We start from the raw sequence: 13,050 nt of genomic DNA on the forward strand, positions 1-13,050 counted from the left end.
CAATGACGTTCGGTGTGGACTCCCAGGCGTAACAACACGCCTGACATATTGTAACTGCTGCGTTTGTGCCACCCAGTTTGCGATGAGCAGCGCATACTGGTCAGACGGGATAGATGGCACACATGGTGTTTCGCTTATTGCAGTTGTAGCAATTCCATTGCTGAATCCTATTGAGTTAAGCTAAGTCCTTTGGCAAGGACACTAGCTGGAAGCTTTTTTTAGTAATAGTTCAGTTTGTTGCAATTGTTATAAATCTTTGGTGCTTCCCACACTGCTGCGCCTTTTTCCGGTACACCCGACCAGACCTTACGACCTACAATTACGATAGCGTGGGGAATCAAAACGGGGTGTACAAACTGCCCAGGCGCGTTTCCCGTCTAGCGCTGCGACTGCTTCTCCTTCCCTTCGCTTCGCTCTCTCTTCATGCGCTTCCTAATAGTCACCATGATGTTCTGCAATTTTCCTTTTATTTATTCGTCCTTTTGGCTTTTCCACGCCTGTGCCCACTTGCTTCTACGTCACCTTCTATGTTGTGTCATGGCGCGCACTTCAAACACCACACAAATTATCCCAAACATTTATGCATACATCAGTGACTTATGGAGTCGAACACAGACGCTGCGGTGAGAGCAGAAGACGTAGAGAAGTTCCCCACAAGAGATGAGCTCACGAACTAGGTGACGATGCTCTGATTCAAAATACATGTGAAGGCGCACATTTCCGCTTCGGCAAAATACTCAACAGATATGGAATTGGAGACGTAAGCAAATGGCAGTGACGCCCCTTTTGTGCACCATTCTTAGTAAGATATTATGCCTTCGTGTATGTGATACACTATCACACTTCTTTTACCTTTTTTTTCTGGCTTAGGAAAAGCTTCTAGAGACTGAGTATGAGTGAGTCCTTAGCCCAAAATATGTTCTTCAATGAGTCTGCGCGTGCTATAATATATTCGTCGACCTATGCATGTACGTGCGTTTTTTTAGTAAGTAATCTTTTCTAGAAAAATATTCCCAGCTCAAACGGTCGGTCACTAGAACCTGAGCTTCAAAATCCGCACAAGTTAGGAACAAAACAACCAAAAGACAATGACGTCTAAAACGAACTTCATTGCGATTGCAAGCCCACCCCTCTGTCCCTGCGCCTCATATATTTTCTTATTTATAACATCCATGCTTAGTGTATATCCAGGGAGAAGACATCATTTATTGTTCTTTTCAGCAGTGTTGACTAGGAAGAGCAAAGGAAACATGCTAAATATAATTTGCAACTAAATGGTCGTATACAAATGCGCTTCGCTTTGGTAAGAACTTGTGGTCACAATAAGAACATGTTGGGTGAGTCGGTTAGTATATAAAATCTTGAGTTTTGTGCCGAGAATAAAAATGTACACGAGAGAATTCAGGACAGGTGCTCTCGCCATATTTTTTATTTGTGTATATTGACAGGAGTTTGAGGAGAACGAGACGTTTGGATTGACGACAAAATTACTAAACATAGAATTACGCTGGAGCTAAACATTGGCCAACTAGGGTTGTGTTTAATGCCCAAAATATTCCTCATTAGCCCCGTATGTCTCTACACCTTACGCCATCTAACCTAATAAAAATTTGACGCATTGAAGAGGAAGCTTGCACTCATCTCCCTGTTTAAAACTGTGCTAAAAAGCAGTGATCAACAGTGATTTGTTTATGGCACACTGCATTAACAGAACAGCGTTAAATAACCTATGAACCAGGAGACGTGGTGTGATTTTTACTTTTGATTCAGGTTAATTTCGAGTTTTTTTTGCATAAGCTGAAAACCACTATGTAATGAAAGGATCGCATTCAAGATTAGGGCAGGTATATAGAAACCACGCAGTGTGCGTCCGAGTCGGATATTCTACCTCATAGCAACGTTAGTGCTTGTAACTTTTTCGCTAAAGTACCACAGAATGCTCAATCATTGAAAATACAGATGCCGTCATGGTGGATAAAACTCTTTAGTAGCATTATTGTTGCCTGTTGAAAACGAGAAATCGTACCAAGAGTAAAACCATATCTTGCGTACAAAAAGTGCGTTTAAGGCGAATACTCATTACAACGTGCTAAGTCATAGTTAATCGCCGTCTTCAACACTCACAAAAATACACAGTTATCATGCTGAGAACTTGAGGAAGTGTCCATGAATACTGGCCCGACATAATGCGCGATGTGTAATCCCATTTTAAAAATAAAACGGCTTCAGTACTCTAGGAACATTTAGTGACTTACTTCAGATAAAATACATTAGTTTTCATGACTACCATGTTCTACGAATTCTGAATACTGAAATCTAGTCTTCCATTTATCACCTCGACGGTGCGCTTTGGTCGGAAATACGATGTATCCGTTACATTGTCACTTGAAAACTATTTCCTCGGTGCAAGTGAGACAGGGTTTGCAATTTTCTTCATTTAGTGGATAGGCATGTGGGAAAAGATAAAACCTTAGGTGAAAAACTACCAGATGTTCAAGCTGTTGCTGTGTACACCCAAAATAGGCCTCTAAGAGCCGCATATATGCACAAAATTCTGGCCTCAACCTTCATTGAAAGATCATCGCACGTCGGTATTCCATAACTACCACACATTCTTTCTCGATCGCATGCCAGGATTGCTGCCAGGATTAGTCATTGTACAAGGTCGTCGGCTGCACCATCTGGTGTAGTAATTGAAAGAAGTATTGTCTAAAAAACAATAAAGCGAAATCAGTTACCTTGGAGTATAGTAACTCCACAAAGTAAATGATGTTAGAGTAGCTTACTTGGAGAGGATCGGGCAACCTTCGGATCCTCCGTGAACGTTTCGTAATATGATGCTTAGACGTGGTAACGTTGGTATATGTACACTGCACTCGGAATGGTCATGAATTTACATTAGCGTGCATTATATACAGTTTCAATAATTTCAAACTCCCAGATCCCCATCCCCAGTGTAGGGTAGCATACCGGTCGTTCCAGACTGGTTAACATCCCTGCATTTCCTTTCCTTCTTGGTCTTCTCTCTCTTCTCTCATGAACCTTATATATACACAAGATATGTTATTTTGCAAAGTGTAAGAAGGGCGCCCCTCAAAAACTTTGGTGAATAGTTCGCTTACGAAGATGATGGCAGTATGATGCATGTACTATATACATTAGATATACAAAAGTGATGTTATTTTACAACGTACACCACCCACACGCCACTGCGGATATTTGGTACACACGAATGAAATGAATCCATTGGTGTGCATGTTCCCAGCGTTCCAAGACGTCGTGAAGCAGGGCGCGTCGGCTGCGGTCAGGAGAAGATCTTATTCGGTGTCATCAACATGTGCGTTAAATATAAACCATTCAGCTCTATTGTTGAATGCCTTGCGTTGTCCTTTTTTTTTTTCGCGGTCAGAATATTTATGAAATTTTCTGAACTAGTTTCTCTGGATAAGTTGGAAAAGAAACTTCATAATCATCTTTTGTCTTGAATGATATTAGTTCATAGTGTTTAACCTCTGAACTGATTTCTGATTTGTGTGAGAAACTTAAACAGTACAAACTAAGCCGATGGAAAACGCCTCACAACACAACAAATCAAACAAAACTTCTGTGTTACTATTACGTCATAACTTGTGGGTTATTACAACAAAATACGTACCCCAGCCCGGCCATCCTACTCCTGTGTTTTCTGAGCCTATATCCGACGGGCACGCGCAAAACGTGAGGGCACATGATTTGCGAGTGTGCCGGCAGAGATAATGCCGCTGCCACCACTCACTTCACGACGCGTAGGCACGGCACCCCATTGCCTTATGACTGACAGAAATTAGGCGCCTTTCTTCCTCTCTTCGAACCACTACCACCACTTCACAACGCATGTTGGGCAGGACGAATTGTTGCTGCTACCATCATGCGAGAGCTAAAGCCAGCCGCCACCGCAGCTGTAGTCGCAACTGTGGAGCGGCTGCGGCTGCATCGCTGCGACTGGGAGGCGGCGCTCACCAGCGGCGAGCTGACCGACCAGTTTTCGGGCATGTGGCAATAGGAAGACGCCGCCTGGGCTCACGACCTTCGAGCCGTCACCTGAGATACCGCAATAATCATCGACGGAGGTTGGGAAGGGACAAGGGTTAGTCCCTCTGCGCTTCGCTTTGCCTGAAGAAAACAGGTCAACTTAACAAAGATTCATTCATTCATTCAGTTGATTTGGGTGCACGTTAAAGAACCCCAGGTGGTCGAAATTTCCGGAGCCCTCCACTACGGCGTCTCTCATAATGATATGGTGGTTTTGGGACGTTAAACCCCACATATCATTCATATCATTCATTCAGTCATTCAAGGGACACAACGCGCCATGCTGCGTGATCGCCGGCAATTTTGCCGCAACTTTTTTGCTCTAGACCTCTCTGTGAGCCTTAACATTTCATGTGTGCTGTGGTTTATGAATCTCCATGCCAAAGAAAATCACTTGCCTTTTTATTCGGCACGGAGGAGAATGTGCCGTTTAAAAGTGCTGCTGAATAACCTGTGCTGCAATGAATGACCCATGTTGAACAATAAATTTGAAGAAAACGCCGACTCACATTTTTTTTTTTTATTGATTTAATTTCAGACAACCCGTGTACACAGTTTGCCTAGGGGATCGGCGTAAAGGCAAAGAAAGCCTGACAAAGCGCCAACCCCCTATGTACACACATACATAAACAGGTTATATATAGCAGTACAAAAATTGAGAAATTGAGATACATACAATATCAAAAAACATTTACAAATTTTTTTTTACATCAAGCCAGTATTAACAAAGAAATGAACAGCAATTATGAATTAGCACATAAAGAAATAATAAGAGACTATTTACGCACAACAAACAGGCAGACAAAAGCAAAAAAAAAAATTCATAAAGTCACAGCAGCACATAAAAGTTACATAAAATAAAATGAATCGAAAGAGGTATGAGAATCTGTTTGAGTTTTTGCGGGCGTAAATCGTCTACAGTCAAAGAATATTTATAAACACAGTTATGGTGCACTCATTATTTAAATGTATTTTGATTTATTGTATTTAAATACGATAAAGTTCATTTTCGTAAGTGAAGCTGTGTTCAAAACAAGTAGCAGAGCTTTTATACCAGCCGGTGTGGATGTTTGTGATGTTACAAATACATTGAACAATCAGTGTACGCGATTTCCGCAGCGATCATATTGTGGTTCATACAAGCCCGCCTTTTGCTGTCTCTTAAGTATATCTGTGCAGTTTTTCTCATAAACTACTGTCCCATGCTTCTCGAATTTCAGGTAGTGTTCGAGGCACTTAGGTGGAGGCTTAAGTACAATATAAGCACCCCTGATTCGTAGGTCATACGTGCGATGTTTACCTGTGAAAGAAAGAAGTACAGGCTTCAGTAAACGCTCCTGTTCCCACAAATTCAAATCATCCTGCCTAAACACTTATTATAAATATTATGGTAAATTTCTGTGGAAGTAAAAGAGGATACCAACATCAAACCATTATTACCTATCTTCAGAAATATGGCGTTGCGTAGAGAACAGGCATTTGTAGTGAACAACTTGATAATAATAAATAGTGAAACTGATGTCATGGTGCGTGCCTGATCAGCTCGTGTTACCATTGTCATCATTCCTTCTCTGTTAAAAACTCCTGTCAGGTTAATAAAAAAAGCGGGGTGGGTGGAGATCTCGCAGATGATATGCGTGTAAAACGAAGACATGGTTATGAACTTGTTTGCTGAATTCCGCGATGAATAGTTGTGTCGCCCGTGATCTCCTGACACCGTCTAGCTCTCGCCGACTGGTGTACCATAATCGGGCTCCTTCGATTGTGGGCTCAATCTTTCCTAGGTCTTCTCTCTTCTTTCTCTCGTTTCTGCGAGGTGAATGTTCTTTCTTCTTTATATCTTTACTATTCTTCGTATCTCCGTTTTCCCAATTCCTGCAAATAACTGCACCATCTCTCCAGTTAATGATACAGAAATTACGTGCCCTTTTCTAAGAACCACGCATTAAGGACAGAGTTAAAGCTTCTAACGCACCTAAGCACGTGAGTATTTTTGAAAGAGAAATCGAAAAAAAAAAGGAAGATCAACTGAACTGATGACTTCCCTGTATAGCTGAGAATAATGTCTCAAATTGACCGAGGGCCCTTGGTGCTAATGCTACTAATATTAAGAGCGAAGCACCTTAGGTGTCCGTGTGACAGTGTGCTCCTCGTCTGCTGCTTGCTGCTGCTGTGATGATTTATTTTGCTTGAACGCGCCACCTGAGCGCTCACAGCGATGAATGCGAACAAGCTCGCAAGAAACGAGAACGCGTCCGCACCCTTGACGTGCAAAGCCGAAGCAGGCAGCATCTGCTACAGAGTTTGTTGTACGAACAAAAAAAAAAGCTGCTCGCATTGCACAACCGTTGACCGGGCACCCCGCATATGTATGCACTCGATCTCGATTAGCAAGGAAGTGCTGGTGGGAAGTTTCTCTGGTGCGAAATTGAAGAATACAGATTTGCATTTTGCAAGTTAACACCAAGCAGTTCGCGGGTTTATACAAGGCTCCGATTCAAACCGCCAACATAGAATGCTTCACGTCTTCTTATAGGTGAAGGTAAAGCCCCTTCTACGTGTCCTTTCGCCACAATTTTTTTGCTGGTCTATTTTCGTCTAGCCCTGCAAGAACTGCACTTAAGCTATAAGGCAAGACATCCCAGCTGAACGTCAATGGACGAGAGTCGGCCTAATGTCCAATTACCGTACATTCACGCAGGTCGTCCTGAATACCCTGTCACACGGTACCTTTAATGTCATTCGCTGCGAATGGCATGAGATATTATCGCAATTTTTGTCGTTGCTACAAGAACATAGTTAATGACATCCACAACTACTGCATTCGCTCATTGAATGTGTTCACGAAACTCATGTGAGGACAACATCTGTATTTTCGTCATCCGGCGCTTGACAAGATATTAGCAAATTGACATCCCAAAGCAAGTGTAAACAATGTTCACAGGTTTATCACAAGTTTGTTGTTTAGTTTTCGGTAACTTTTTAACATGAAACACAATAGTGAAAGCAATTTGTGTAGCTATATTCCCTTTCTCAGGCGCCGACTTGGCTCTATAGCACCTCCTGTCAGCCATCTTTACACACACTCGCTCCTGATTTGGTGCAGCATCGCCACGTGACTTTATAGAGCAGAATACGCGAGCACGTATTGGAAAACACTTTACGGAGAGTATTTTCAAACCATTTTTCATCTAGTGAGAAACACCAAGGTTTCCTATTAACCGCCGAAGACGTCGAAGCCCAAAGAAGACTCAATGTAAACGAATTTGCATGTATCCAAATTCGTCATCGTCTGTGATGCGCTTCAATCGATTATGATGCATCATTCACAGCATCTGGAGAGTAATCAATGTTCGTTTGCACTGATCATCATTCATTGTTGTCACAAACATATGAACGCTGTTGTGGTTTAAAATATCGCCTACTGCAAGTCGTGAGCAGCTTTAAAAGCTACTCTTGCTTTGGATATGTACATTTTTTTTACTAATGCTCTTTTATCACGTCGCCGTATACTTTGAACCAGCAGGACAATGTTACGTAATGTAAATGCGTGATTTGCAACTTTTTTTGGTGTCATAGTAGCCTGCCGATAAACATTGACATTAGTTGCGAATGTTATTTCAATTAGCCAAATATACCTGGAATGCAAGATCGCAACGGCGTTCGTTTTGAATGTCATTCACTGCGAATGACATTATACGTGCAGTGCGTCAAGGGTACAAAAGCAGCCTTATCTCCGCTTAGCTAGAGAAGGTTAATTTGATTTGGTTGATTTGTGGGGTTTAACGTCCCAAAATCGCCATATGATTGTGAGAGACGCCGATGTAGAGGGCTCCGGAAATTTCGACCACCTGGTGTTCTTTAACGTGCTGAGCACACGGGCCTACAACGTATCCGCCTCCATCGGAAATACCGTAGCCGGTATTTGATCCCGCCACCTGCGGGCCAGCAGCCGAGTACCTTAGCCACTAGACCACCGCGGCGGGGCTAGCTGTAGAAGGTAAGATGAGCGCCTTGCCGCTAAGGAATTGGATGTAGATGTTTATCATTCGTAAGAATGATTGCAGTACGAATTCTAAGACTTGTGTGGTGGGTTTGTTATGACTTTCTACCTGTTAAGAACTCTGGATCTCTTATAGCTCCTTTTTTATCCCAGGACCTGCCATTCGCGTACACTAAATACGCAAATTCTTTGTTGTTTCAGGGCCTGCTTGGTGAATATGCTGCAAAACTACTTCCGGTAGACCTAAATGATTTTCATTCGACGCTCCCGTGATAAAAATGGTGTCCGAATAGGCGTGAAATTGGGCCGTCTAGCAAGCAGAGTATACTTTAGGCATTGGAATATACATGGTGAGACTGAAACACAGAATGGTATATGCTTTACTGTGTAGGAGCCTTTAATTGTATTTATAGCCTGCATCTTTGACGTGGCTCTATGTAGCTGTTGATAGTTCTAAGTCAAATAAATGTTTGAAAACATCTATTATCCTCAAATAGTTGCAAGCAACTCAGCAGTCGTTGGTAGAAGTTACGCTATAGCGAGATTCGCGTGTTCACTCTGTTTCTGCAGCCGCTGCACAATCGTAAAGATCCATTCTTCTTTCTCGCCCCAACCACTCATGTAGCCCAGTTCTATACGAAAAAGAATTTGTCATGCTTTGAGCCTGGAGCTTGTCGAGTTCTCGACAAACGGCATCTTGTACAGCAAATGAGATTTGCCGGTATTTCAAGAACTTCGGCGTCGTGTCTTCAGACGGGACGATGTGTACGGGAGTGCCTGAATGTTCAGTTTAAGCGTCATGTTTTTTTTCCTGAAACTGCTTAGCCCATGCAATGTAATTCTCAGTTTTTGAACCGACTACGTCCTAATTAGCCATCTTCTGCTCCTGCAGCGACGAGCAAAGGTAGCGGAGCTGTGTTCTTTTTGAAAAAAGCATCAATGAGGTTGGGACGAATGATGTTAGACCATTCTCCTGACAATGTCCGTAGAGCAAGCTTTCGTTCTCCTAACACCGGGGCACACGAAAGGAGAGGCGAGCGAAAGTATGAAAAACGCTGTTCCAGAGTCTACTTCTATCTAGACTGGCAGACCAGAAAGTCGGGCTATCATGACAATCTTTGTGTGGCTGTCATCTTTGGTTTCGAATAAAAATGCAGTAAAGAGGCAGTCACCCTGCAGTACAAGCAATTCGTCTAACTCTTGCAAACAATCGCTTCCTCGGCATGTCTGGGCCTTAGCATTTTTAGGCAGACAAGCTTTCGCGATGTGGCCCTTCTTGCGGCAGAAATTACATGTATCATTTTTAAAGAAACATTTCTCGGCCATATGATATGCTTACCATATAAGCACTGAGGCTGCTTTTTTAAACCTTATGTTATCCTCAGCTAGCAACTATTGTGGAAGACAAGAATCGTGGACTACACTACTAGTCTGTCTCGCAGTATCACTCTCAAAGGTCGCCTTGTACAGCTCCTAGAGGTGGCATTTCCATAATACCGTCCTGTGCCTCCCCTCCCTGACGTTGAGGAGTCTACGTTGTCAAAGTTGCAGTGATCTTCCAAGGTTGGCAGTGCGGAGACATAATGTTTACCTATTCGTTAAAAAGCCGGTCTCGATAACGACAACGTCCAAGTAACCCAGAAGGATTGGGGTTGAAGTTCTGGGCTAGTAGCTTAATCATTGCCACTGAATCTTCATTCGAAGGTTTCCGTAGTGCCAACAGGGCCCTCGGTGTTTCGTGGGTTTGCTCATTCAAAAGTGGGAGAAGCACTGCTGACATCTTTGAGGATATCCTACGATGCCATTGCCTCAATAGTAGAACTTTTTTTTAATTAAATTTACGTAAGGAGAGGTTGGTACCAATGCGAATAGCAGAACTCCAGGTACTAACTCCAGGTGCTATACGCCTGATGGCAAGTTGGTGGCGGGGAAGAATTCTGCTGTCTTGCCTCTGGGCATCATCTTCAAAGTAAACTTGCCGCGCGTGGTCTCGTTTCTCTTCAGAATTATTATAAAGTCGCTTTGTTGCAATACAAGGACACTGTATGAAGGTGGCCTCGTCAAGAGGCCCGAGTGCACTTTGTTCCCCTCATCTTAACTCACTTCTCCAAACGCTGATAACAGGTTGGTACGGGATGAACAGCCAGAAAACCTTCAACGTGACGCAGCGAATTCATGGCGTCGGCTTTCAACTTTATACGCAGTCGCGCCATGTTATATCAGTAGCTTAAATCTTCGCCTCAGTGAAAAAGTGGTTATTGTGCTCGGCTGATAACCCGAAGGTTGCCGGTTCAATCCAGCCCCTTAGTGGTCACGCTTCAGTGCTGTTACATAATGCTGAAAGTGTCTCCTGGGCGACATGCGTCTTCCTGTGCCGTGCGCAGAGAACTGGTGTGATGCGGTTAAAGTGATACGGTACGTTCACACGTTCATAAATCAAGGCTGCTACTAAAAACTACCCATTCGTACTGGCTATACAAAGACACGTTAGGATAAGAATCTGGATAGAATAGCTTTAAGCGATTTGAAGGGTATGGCTCATAATTTAGCACTCACTGCACACGTTCACAACTTTAGAATTCAGGGGTTCGATAAATAGAACGTCGGGATCTCAGCATGGTCGGTGTGAATTAAATTGAGACGACACAGTGGGCAAGCCTACGACGAAATGTTTTCTATAAATATAAAATGCCAAGAGCAAGGTCATTTACAGAGATAACAAAGAGAAATGCACAAAAAGAAGGTTGAAGTGTGTAGGCTTGTTTACTTTAGCCCCGGCAGAAGAATCATTTCTCCAGCAGCTGTGTATTGAAAGTGAGTTGTAAAAAAACAGCAGACAGTTCACAGTGCATAAAAGTTGAGCTCGTGGCTTACAAGGTCAGAGTAAAGTCGCAAATAATGTAATAGTACCAGCACTTGCTAGGTCGGCTTAAAAGTGGAACTCACTCAAGAAGTGCACTTTCTTTTGAAAGCGCTTTCTGACTCAGACTCGATAAATTTCCCCCATACTGTTTCGCTGGCACGCAAACTCACCAGCATGTACCTTAGCTCGACTCATTCCGACTCAGGCTCTTGGCTCAACGTGAGTTAGAGCGAGCATAAGTGAGTCGACTATTCAGCCCACTCGCATAAAAAAACGCCAAGCCTGCGCAGAAGGCGCAGCACAGTCACAGCGAAAGCTAAAAGAGCGGCCTTTCCGAGCATTTTCGAAGCACTCATTGGGTAACTACTGCAAGCACACTTGCTTGATACCCACTAGGTCATTATTATAAATTCATTTTGGTAGTAGGCCAGTGTTCGCTGTGCTATTTTTCGCCATTCTTCTGACAAGAGTGGTATCGCTAAACACATGCAAGGAATTTTGCGCCAATTGTTCATGCAGTGGCTGACGACGAAAAGGAATTGTGGCTGCAGTGGGTATGCGCTACAGTTAATAGGAGGACAATGACAAGCTTTTTGAAAGGTTGGAGCATTGAACGGCCCACTCGTTACGCTATTCGCATTATGCGCCGCAGGTTGTTTTTTCGCTGTTTTAAAACGCTTTATAAGTCATAATAACGCGATTGCTTACCCGACATCAAGCCTGCCTAAGGCAAGTTTGACAACAAGTCGCAACCACCGGTGTAGCTTGGTGGTAGACTACTGGGCTGGCACCCAGCGGACCCGGGTTCGAGCCCCGCTGTGTCATGGGTGCCAGCTCAAGCCTGCCTAAAGCAAGTTTGACAAGAAGTTACAAACACCAGCGTAACTCAGTGGTAGAATACTGGGCTGGTACCCAGCGGACCTGGGTCCGAGCCCCTCTGTGTCATTGCTGCTAGTTTTCTTATTTCGCACTTTGTGGTTATGTACACCAGCGGCGGCCGCGATGGCGGTGGCGGACAAGTGCGCGTGACCCGAGTTGTGATCTCATAATCGCTTTCGCTGTAATCAGCTTTAGTGATCGTAGTGTACATGCCTTTACCGCAAATATCTCATACATTAGGCATGATACGCTTTTAGATACAGTCGGAATTTTCAGTGGTTGGAATTCAGCACGGAAGTTTTCATAATATATGCGTCTCAGACGAGATATCTTTACGAAGAACGTTCCCTGAAAGATTTTGGCGGCAGAACTTGGCACCCCCTTCCCCGGACTTAAGTTGCTGAATAATAAAAATATGCGGCGGTGTATCAGAGCCATGCGTGTAGATACGTGTTAGTAGATTTGAGCACAAGCGTAAGTCGATATAAGGGTTTTAGTACTGCTCATAAGACTACGCCTTGGCAATAAAAAAGTGGCCCAAAACGCTTATATGCTTATGCCCAATCACGCTGAGATGTTAAAGTAGTTTCTGGACATCTTAGATTTTCCACATTTAAAATCTAAGATTAAACACACTGACGACAGCCAGGCAGTGTTCGCGTATTCTATAAAAACATGAAACTAACCGCAAACAGTTGTCGTGACCATGACAACTGCACATCTGTAGTCGTCTGTCGCGTACAGCAGATCCTCTTGAAAACCCATACCTTTGCCTGCAATTGAGAGGTTATCCATTGATTATCGAAACAATTTGCACACGATACCTCTATCCTGCAATAAGGATAAAACATCCAAACAATGTTATCTTCTACTTGATAACAATAGAGGTAGTTGTGTGCGGAGGCAGGAAACTCATTTCATAGAAAGTAATATACTTTTAAGTTGGTAAATTGTAATGACACAACTCGCCCCAATAGAGTTATTACAACAAGCAATTTTTGCGCTCAAGTTTGTGTGTTGGAGCATTGTGCGCAGGGGAGAAAATGAAAAAAAAAAGTGTATTGATGAGATCTGTCCAAGACAATAACATGTTAGCATGTGGGCTCTATCTGAAGTGAAACACCGCTTTGAGGAATATTTCTAGGCAATCGTGAAGGCAGCGTGGGCTGGTGCCTTGTTAATAAAATATACAACTTTTCGCTGTGCGAGGGTGTTCGCAATGAATCATTCTATT

General features: G+C 43.2%; 1 long non-coding RNA gene across 1 annotated transcript; it reads right to left on the minus strand.

The window, feature by feature from the left end:
- Positions 1–4,576: 4,576 nt before the first annotated feature.
- On the minus strand, positions 4,577–12,638 carry LOC142792547 (uncharacterized). The gene is made up of 2 exons (XR_012891011.1): positions 12,503–12,638; positions 4,577–5,371 (listed from the first exon to the last, which is right to left on the minus strand). It is a non-coding gene; the product is annotated as an uncharacterized LOC142792547 (long non-coding RNA).
- Between the last annotated feature and the right edge of the window lie 412 nt (positions 12,639–13,050).

Source organism: Rhipicephalus microplus, unplaced genomic scaffold (genome assembly GCF_043290135.1).
Source record: "Rhipicephalus microplus isolate Deutch F79 unplaced genomic scaffold, USDA_Rmic scaffold_226, whole genome shotgun sequence".
NCBI classification, from domain to species: Eukaryota; Metazoa; Arthropoda; class Arachnida; order Ixodida; family Ixodidae; genus Rhipicephalus; species Rhipicephalus microplus.